This window comes from Dendrobates tinctorius, unplaced genomic scaffold (assembly GCF_039654945.1).
Source record: "Dendrobates tinctorius isolate UK_male_01 unplaced genomic scaffold, ASM3965494v1 ptg000029l, whole genome shotgun sequence".
Lineage (NCBI taxonomy): Eukaryota > Metazoa > Chordata > Amphibia > Anura > Dendrobatidae > Dendrobates > Dendrobates tinctorius.
Genome location: NW_027361697.1, coordinates 43,465,500 through 43,475,045, shown reverse-complemented (window position 1 = coordinate 43,475,045; position 9,546 = coordinate 43,465,500). Strand labels below are relative to the sequence as shown.

Sequence of the window (9,546 nt, the reverse complement as noted above, 5' to 3'; positions counted from 1 at the left end):
GTACCATTTAAGTCTATGCAAAATGAAAAGCGCAGTGCACACGTTGAGGATTTTTCACTGTCACATGACAGGTGTCAAACCGCAGGGGAAAACCATAGGCTAATCCGCACTAAATCCGCAGATAAACCGCAGGTCATTTGACCTGCGGATTTAGACAAATCTGCATGGAAAAATCCGCAGCAGAAACCGCAACGTGTGCAGACAGCCTTAATGTTCATCCATGAAGCAGACAAATATCGTTTTATAATGAGCCTTACACTGGCTTTCTGCATTCATCCTCACCTGACAGATAACACAACCCCTTGTAGAATGAGATTATTTGTTTACCCATTTTCTATCTCTGTTTCCATAGAATTGAATTAGCAGCGTGTCTGTTTTATGTCTCGCTAAGCATGGATTTTATGTTTAGCTAATTTTCTGTGACAGGATCAATGAAGTTGAAATAAATGGATATTTCAATATTTGCATAGTGAATATATCATTTGAACTCAGAAGAAATGGTTGGAAAGTTTTCCCACTCACTAATCACCCTTATGAGTAACTATTTTAAACTCTTAATACTTGTTGTTATTGAAAAAAAAAGTTCAAGATCTCTTTAGTATCAATGTATATAAAATACCTAATGGCGCTCAGCGCAAGACCTTAGAGTGCACAGCAGCAAGTAATAGGACAAAAAAAACACTCAATTTGTCCAAAAACATATAAAATAAATTTATATAAGGTTAACTTGCGCTAAAGTGTACACAGGTTATACGCAAAACATACAGCTAAAACAAGTCCAATAACCAAATGAGAGGGCGAATTACCTTAAATAAACCTTGGTTGGCAAGGGAGGAAACATACCGAGGAAGAAATTTTGGAGTAAATTCAAGGAAAAGGTCCTTTCCACTGGTAATCAATCGCTCTGAGATAACGGTTGTCTCTGATGCAAAAAGGGTCCAATCTCCCTGCACGCCGCTGTCCCGGCCGGAGACTAGCGTGCAGCTGGAGATATGAAGCGCCAACCTGTGCAGCTTACAGGCGCTGTATAAGGGGCAAGCCTGCAAGGTCCAAAAACACTACAGGACCTTGTGTGACGTCACAGTCACGTGATGTATCACAGGTGCAAATCCATTGGATTTGCACCTGTTTCTGGCTCTCACAGCGCTCCTTAGCTATTTTCTGCCTGTCACATGATACATCACGTGACTGTGACGTCACACAAGGTCCTGTAGCATTTTTGGACCTTGCAGGCTTGCCCCTTATGCGGCGCCTGTAAGCTGCACAGGTTGGCGCTTCATATCTCCACCTGCACGCTAGTCTCCGGCCGGGACAGCGGCGTGCAGGGAGATTGGACCCTTTTTGCATCAGAGACAACCGTTATATCAGAGCGATTGATTACCAGTGGAAAGGACCTTTTCCTTGAATTTACTCCTGAAGATTTTCTTCCTCGGTATGTTTCCTCCCTTGCCAACCAAGGTTTATTCAAGGTAATTCGCCCTCTCATTTGGCTATTGGACTTGTTTTAGCTGTGTGTTTTGCATATAACCTGTGTACACTTTAGCGCAAGTTAACCTTATATAAGATCTCTTTAATAGTTTAAAAATGTAAAAGGTTTTAGCATGAAAAATAATCTCAACTACAATTGTGGTCATTAAGGTAAAAAATATACACTTAGTGTTCTGGGTTTAAATTATTGATACGACTGTATCAATAATTTGTGAATTTTTTTCATTGATTGCGGATATTGTTGTATGTCCATTTAAGTTAAAACTATGGGATTAATCAATAGTAGCTCTTAATGGAAATGCGTCGTGATATTTATTTTTGTATTAATAATTATTGATTGTATAATCATTTATTTTTAAAATGAAAGGAAATGTAGTGTTTTAACAAGAGGCTAACCTTTTTATTTGCTGGTGTGTTAGTGTCAGAACTCAGAACACAACACCTACACACCGGAAATATTGCAGCCCCAGGCCACAGCAGACTGCAATGTTTCACCACATTTCGGAAATTGTGACATCCCCACCTATGAACTGGGTATGCCCACTGTGATGTCCAGTTCACAGTGGTGGGGGGAGCCAGGTGCCATTTTATTGTAGCCCAAAGCTGTGCTCTGAGCTACGATTTCCCCAATCACCACTTATGCAGTGACAGCGACATGAGATCCGGGCAGCGACGGTAAGTATAGGTCTGGTAGCCTAGTAATGTATTATTAATACCAGGCTAGTAAGCTGTTTGTATTGCTGGAAAAATTTACCTCCGCAGCCCTGCTCTTATCAGCAAAAGCAGGGCTGTGGCGACTGATTTGTCCAGCGATGAAAGCAGCTTGTCCACTTGGCGTTAGTACATGCCAGGCGGCCCGATCTGTGCTCACCACCACTGTCACCTCAGTGTTTAGAGCACAGCAGAGAAATAATCACGCTACTGTGGCGCCCCTGAGGGTTCAGTCGCCACAGAGGTACTGCACCTCATCCAAGTAAGGTGGAGACACCTGACCCCACTCCAACACCTGCATCCCGCACAACACAGTAGTGTAGCAAAGCACCCTTTGGTGGCTCCCTGCTTGGAACACGAAGCGTGCTGGGAGGTGGGTGGAGTTTAGTTGGCATCAAAAGAGCGGGAAGAGTTTAGGATGTAGTCAGTCTGACAGTCAGTGGAAGAGTGAAGATCCCCTGAGTGGGATGGAAGAAGGAAGTGCTGCAGCCAACCTCAGTGACCTGGGTCCGCTGGCACAGAAAAGGGACATTGATTGGAAAGCCTGACTCTCTCCATAAGAAAGAAGGATTAGTACGGAACGTAAGGAAAGGAGGACTAAGGATTAGGGTTAGAGCAGAACCCTTCCCAAGTTCACAGCGCAAGGCCGCGGTCCGGTCTCCGACGTTGTATGGATACTAATGGTCCTGCAGCAGACACCGGAGGAATAGAAGTTGTCACCACTTTATTCCCACACAAGACTTGGGGGCACAACAGCAACGTGAGTGAGCCGGGACTAGGTAGCAAGGAGTCCCCGAAGCAGGCTACAGCTGTCTGCCGTACAAGTAGAGTTCATAGGAACATCTGACAGGAGGAACTCCAGTGTAACTCAGTACTGTGAGTACTTCACTATAGGCGCAAAAGGGAGACGTTCAGAAAAGGCACATATGTTGGCGGAGTGTTGGAAGGGAGTACTTCATCTTGCCTGGAAGCTGGCTGAGCTCCTGACCCGGAGGACACGGCACGGATGCGTGCACCTGTATGCACAACAGACTGTAAGCAAAGCTTTGGAACTACATGCCCTGGTGTCCTCCGCTTATTCCTGCGCCAACACACTCCCCACTGTTACATCTTTGTGCCTAACATTGCACCATCCGCGTCTCTCCCCTATCTCTTCATCTACACTGCCCTGGGACTACTGCCCTACCTGTGGAGGGCCACACCATCATTGCTGCACCACACCATCTGTCCCAGAGGATCTGTCTGCAGCGTTGGCTTAGCATCTTCATTGCCGAACACCACAGGTGGCGTCACGAATCATGTATTCACAAACTTTAATCATCACCCACAAGCTCGGCATTCTGCTTTCACAATGGACGCCCAGGGCCACAGACCGGGCCACTGCCACTGTGACAACTCCCATTGAAACCAACGGGCCCCTGCTCCGAGTACCCCGCCAGCCCTGGGAGGGCGATCCACTACTGTATTCTTGTTGGAATATGTTTGGTGCAACAACTCTATTCCTGTCTGAGTGTTTAGTTGCTAGATTTGTATGCTGCTTATACAATTAAAAAAAAAACTCTCAGGGATAGCATGTAACTGTATTTCCTGAATAATCCGTTGCCAACAGTTCTGAACACTGATTCTGCTTTTCTCAGTCAGAGTAAAGCCTTATTCAGATGTCTGTAATGCAGGGATATCTGAATGAGGCTTTACACTGAGTAAGCAGAGCCATGTGTGGCACCCTACGTCTTTACTGCCACAAAAGGGTTAAATATGTACTGTTTTGCATGTGTTTTGTGACCAATGGGAGTTATGCTTTCTCTGCTAGAGACCACAACACACACACACAATTTACCTCACTCCCTTACTTGTCTGAAGCTTAGAGCTTTGCAGACATACCCTAACTGGGAGGGGGAGGAGCAGAGTTGTTTTCAGTGAAGAAGGAGAAGATGGAGAACGCTCTTGGAAGCCATGACATGCGCTTCCTCCTGGAGCAAAGCTAATAAGAATCAGGGGTGAGCCCCTAGGCAACCCATGCTTTCAGAGCAGGGTGGTAACCTGAGAGACTGTGTGAGTTTATGCAACCAACAGCAGAGTGTTTTCCCCAGGAAGAATGCAGCCAACCAGGATCAGTGATGGATTGTGCAAGAAGGAACTGGAGCTTCACACAGGATCCAAGCTGCAAGTTGCCAGAGTAGGAATACACAGTGAGTAGTGGCTATACTGGAAGTTATAGACTCCGGGAAGCCTAGATCCCAGAAGGGATTAGAGTAGCAGGAAGCTTACACCGAGTCACAGCAGAGTGAAGGATAACTCCCATTCTGCAGAGCAGACTGTAACCTGGTGAGAGTTGTAATATCTCCTCTGAACTGCACCTGAACTACAGTAAATGATAGTGACTTTCCTTGTCTACTGCCTTATTACTCCGTGCCTTCTACTTCCATCACAATCTCTGGGGGTCAGCCCTGGTTGGAGAGGGTTAAAACACCTGCACTGCCATCACCATCTACTCCCCAAGGGATCATCTGCAGTGCCGGCTCTGCTGCAGTCGAACACTCCATATGGCGTCACAAATCACTACATAAGCTTTATCCCTAATCAATACTCCCCTTTTACATGACCGCCTGAGGCCAAGGACCGGGTCACTGCCACTGTGACACATCCCTTTAAGACGACCGGCCCGGTACTGAGTATCCCATGGCCTCTGGGGCGCGTCGCATGTATATAATCATATCTTGTGTGATAGCCATGTATCTAATCCCATCATATTATACAGGCCACTGAGCCATGTATCTTGTCTAATTGAATCATGTTATACAGTCTACTGAGCCATGTGTCTAATCCCATCATGTTATACAGTCCACTGAGCTGTGTATCTAATCCCATCATGTTATACAGTCCACTGAGCCATGTGTCTAATCCCATCATGTTATACAGTCCACTGAGCCATGTATCTAATCCCATCATGTTATACAGTCCACTGAGCCATGTATCTAATCCCATAATATTATACAGTCCACTGAACCATGTATCTAATCCCATCATGTCATACAGACCATTGAGCCATGTGTCTAAACCCATCATGTTATACAGTCCACTGAGCCGTGTATCTAATACCATCATGTTATACAGCACTTAGTCATGTGTCTAATCCCATCATGTTATATAGTCCACTGAGCCGTGTATCTAATCTCATCATGCGTGATAGTCTGCTAAGCCACGTGTCTCATCCCATCATGTGTGATACACAGCTTTCTGGACTGTATCTAATCCCATCATGTATGATACAGTCCCCTGAGCCATGTATTTAATCTCATCATGTGTGATACAGCCCACTGAGCTATGTATCTAATCCAATCATGTTATACAGTCCACTGAGCCGTGTATCTAATCTCATCATGTTAGTCTGCTTAGCCATGTGTGTAATCCCATCATGTGTGATACAGACCACTGAGCCGTTTACCTAATCCCATAATGTGTGATACAGTCCGAGCCATGTATCAAATGTCATCATGTGTGATACAGCCCACTGAGCCATGTATCTAATTCCATCATTTTGTACAGTCCACTGAGCCGTGTATCTAATCCCATCATTTGTGATACAGTTCACTGAATCGAGTATGTTATCTCATCATGATCCTCCGAGTGCATAATAGTGAGTTGACAACATTCTGAGTGTTTCATGTCATTTGCCTTGGAAAGAGAACTAAAACATCTCTCCACCCTGCACTTAAGCGACACTTCATTTCTCATGCATAGTCACGTCACCCTATATGGGGTCCACTGTTTGCCTACTGCTGCCTCCTCTGCTCAGGTTGGTGTTACGCTCCTTCTTAGGCCGGGTTCACACTTGTGAGAAACTTGCATGAGTCTCGCGTCTCAATACCCAGCACTGCCGCCGGCACTCAGGACCGGAGTGTGTGGCTGCATGTATTTCTATGCAGCTGAGCACTCCGGTCCGAGTGCCGGCGGCAGTGCCGGGTATTGAGATGTGAGACTCATGTGAGTTTCTCGCTAGTGTGACCCCGGCCTTACTTCCAAGATCACCTCCACAGAGGCATCAGGAAGGCAGTGGTAAGTCTAAACACCATCTCTACCTTTGTTATCCTACAGGGCAGGGAAGGTGTTTTAGTCTTCTGGTAGGCCACGTTCACACTTTCAGTATTTGGTGAGTTTTTTACCTCAGTATTTGTAATCCAAAACTAGAAATGGAAAAATATGAGGAAAAGTATAATAGAAACACGTCACCACTTCTGTATTTATCACCCCCTCCTGGTTTTGGCTTACAAATACTGAGGTATAAGAGGTACTGACCAAATACTCAATGTGTGAATGTGGCCTTCCAAGTCAATTTCCACGACTGCAGGAGGAACTGAACCCCGACCTGAGCTGAGGAGGCAGTGGAGGGAACAAGTTAGGCAGGGATCACACATGCGAGAAACTCGGACGAGTCTCGCATGTTAATACCTGGCACTGCCACCTGCATTCAGGAGCGGAGCGTGCGGCTCCATGTATTGCTCCAATCTGAGTGACGGTGGCAGTGCCCGGTATTAACATGCGAGACTCGTCCGAGTTTCTCACGTGTGTGATCCCGGCCTTATTGAAACTGTACATCAAAAATCTGTAGTCCTTTTTCAGGGCTGGGGAGAGGGGCACATGGGAACGTAGCTGCCAACCCACCAAACCAATTAAATAAAGACTAGAACACAATACAGGATTTGGAAGTAAAAGGCCGTTGTATTTATTTTGGGTTACCAAAGAATATTGTTAATTACTTCATAAATGTTCAATAAAATTCAATACCAATAAATAACATATTAAAACTTCTAAAAAACAAAATATCCACCCAGCATTAGCTGGGCGACCACCCACAGATAAACACCGTGACAAATACACATATTAATAGGGGGTGGGACGATGCTCCTTTTCTTGATCCTGAGTTAAATTCCGGAGCTAGCCAGAGCGCAGGGGGTTAAATGCCTGCACTGAGCCCGCCAAATTCAGCACAGCCAATGAGAATCTTGCTGACAGGCAGATTTTCATAAACATGACCCTGTGAAGAAACCTAACAAACTCATAATAACACCTTATAACTTTAGACAGAAAGCAGAGAGGGAGGCGAAAAGAGAGAGCTGAAAGCTGCCGGAACAGAGTGACAGAAGTCGGGGAGGGCAGCACGATCCCATGGGCCCCTTCCACTATTCCTCACAGGGGCTTATCATTATTCCTGTATCTGAAAGGTGAGGTGTTGTCCATGCCCAGAGCCGATTCTAACTTTTCAGATGATGAAGATGAAGACTGAAATGGCATTCCCCAACCGCCTTTCTAGAAAAAATAAAAATTACATTAATAAGTAAAGCACATTAATTAAAAAATAAAGTAAAAAAATGTAAATCTAAATTTAAATTCTACTATATTATTACAAAAATCCACATTTACTAAAGTGCAGATTTTTTTTCTTTTATTTGCTTCTGGTCTGATTCAGCGAAATGACGGTGGACTGACCACCATGTTGCTGAAATGTAACATGCCATCTAAAGGTTAAATTAAAAAAAATACTCATACTCTCCTCACCGATTAACTCTCCTGCCCCTCACCATCACCCGGTCATCAGACCAGTTCACTTACACTTGCCTGCTAGAAGTCTCAATTGTTTAAACGGGCAAAAACCTTACCCATACATCGTACATTTTTTAGCCCCTTCAAATCAGTGCTGTGACACAAACGTTTTGCCCTTACATTCATATAAATTTAACTCTGGCTTCCAGAAAATGAAACTTTTAGATGGCCCACCCTTTAGTGAAATGTCATACAAGAACAAAACCCGTAGGATTGTCATAGAAAATGTTATAAAATAACATAGGATGTAGATATTTATATAGGCAGGGTGTTTTCTAGCTGAGGGAATGGTAAATAACCCTTCACGGCATTTGACATATCTATACGTCATTGTCAGATAGGGGTTCCTCACTTTACGTTATGCCCACACTGCCTCCAGCTGTTTAGCCCCCTAAATAATGCAATAAATATCAATCGCAACTTATAAAAAGCTCTCAGAGGGAAGGGGGCTCCCTCTCCTGTCCAATAAGCGCCCCCTTGATGTCACAGCGAGGACCCGATTGTTGTCATGGCAACTTGAGTCTGCCAGCTGCGGCAAGCCTGTTAGACCTTGCTGAGAGCATGGTCTAAGAGGCTCCTGTCAGTGTAAGGGCTCATACTCACATGCGAGAAACTCGGACGAGTCTCGCACGTCAATACCCGGCACTGCCGCCGACGCTCGGGAGTGGAGCGTGCGACTGCATGTATTTCTATGCAGCTGAACGCTCCGATCCGAGTGCCGGCAGCAGTGCCGGGTATTGACGTGTGAGACTCGTCCAAGTTTCTCGCATGTGAGTATAAGCCCTAACACTGACGGGTATAAAGCATTGCAGTGCAGGTGCATTGCAAAGTATTTTACCACCATTCAGAGTGATAAGAGTTAAAGTCCTGCAGCGGGACTAAGTAAAAAAAGTTAAAGAAAAAGAAAAAAAATAGTAAAAGTATATTTTTTTAAAAATCTCAAAATAATAAAAAGGTAAAAGAAAAACTTTATACCCATAAATACATATTCTTATGTAAAAATAAAAAAGTAGCCATTTTTGGTATTGCGGAACCGGAACGACCTGGTCTATACAACTGTCACACTAGTTAAAGTGTTCAGTAAGCACTGTAAAAAAATTGACAAAAAACGAGACAAAAAACTATGCTTTTTGATCATACCGCCAAATAAAAAGAGCAATAAAATTCGATCAAAAAGACAAATGTAAATAAAAATGGTGTAACTGAAAACCCTATCTTGTCCCGCTAAAAACATGCCACCAAACAGCTCCATTAGTGGAAAAATAAAATAAGCTATAGCTCTCAGAATACAGCAATGTAAAAACAATTATTTTTTTTATATAAAATAGTTTATATTGTGTAAAACAGGCAAAAAAAAAAAAAAAATCATATAAATGTATTATTGTTGTAATTATACTGACCCAAAGAATAAAGTTGCCTTATGCCTTATCAATTTTACCACATGCGGAATGGCATAACAAAATTCCTAAATTGTTGGTTTTTGTTCATTTTGTCTCACAAAAATCAGAATAAAAGCGACAAAAATGTCACGTGCCTGAAAATGGTACCAATAAAAACGTCAACTCATCCTGCAAAAAAATTCCCAAATGGGTATAATTTCCAAAAAGGGACCAATTGAGGGGGGGATTCTGCTATTCTAACACTTAGGGGCTCGGTATATGGAGTCCACAAAGTATTCTAGTAAAAATTGTGTTCAAGGAATCAAATGTTGTTTCGTCCTCCCAAGTCTCGCCGTGTGGTTATGCA

General features: G+C 43.8%; 1 protein-coding gene across 1 annotated transcript in view; it reads left to right on the top strand.

The window, feature by feature from the left end:
* The first annotated feature begins 1,176 nt into the window (after window positions 1-1,176).
* NTNG1 (netrin G1) overlaps window positions 1,177-9,546 on the top strand; it is a 623,318-nt gene continuing 614,948 nt past the window's right edge. The window contains exon 1 of the mRNA XM_073571673.1: window positions 1,177-1,469. The gene's annotated coding sequence lies outside the window, so the exon portion shown is untranslated. The remainder of the gene's footprint in view (window positions 1,470-9,546) is intronic.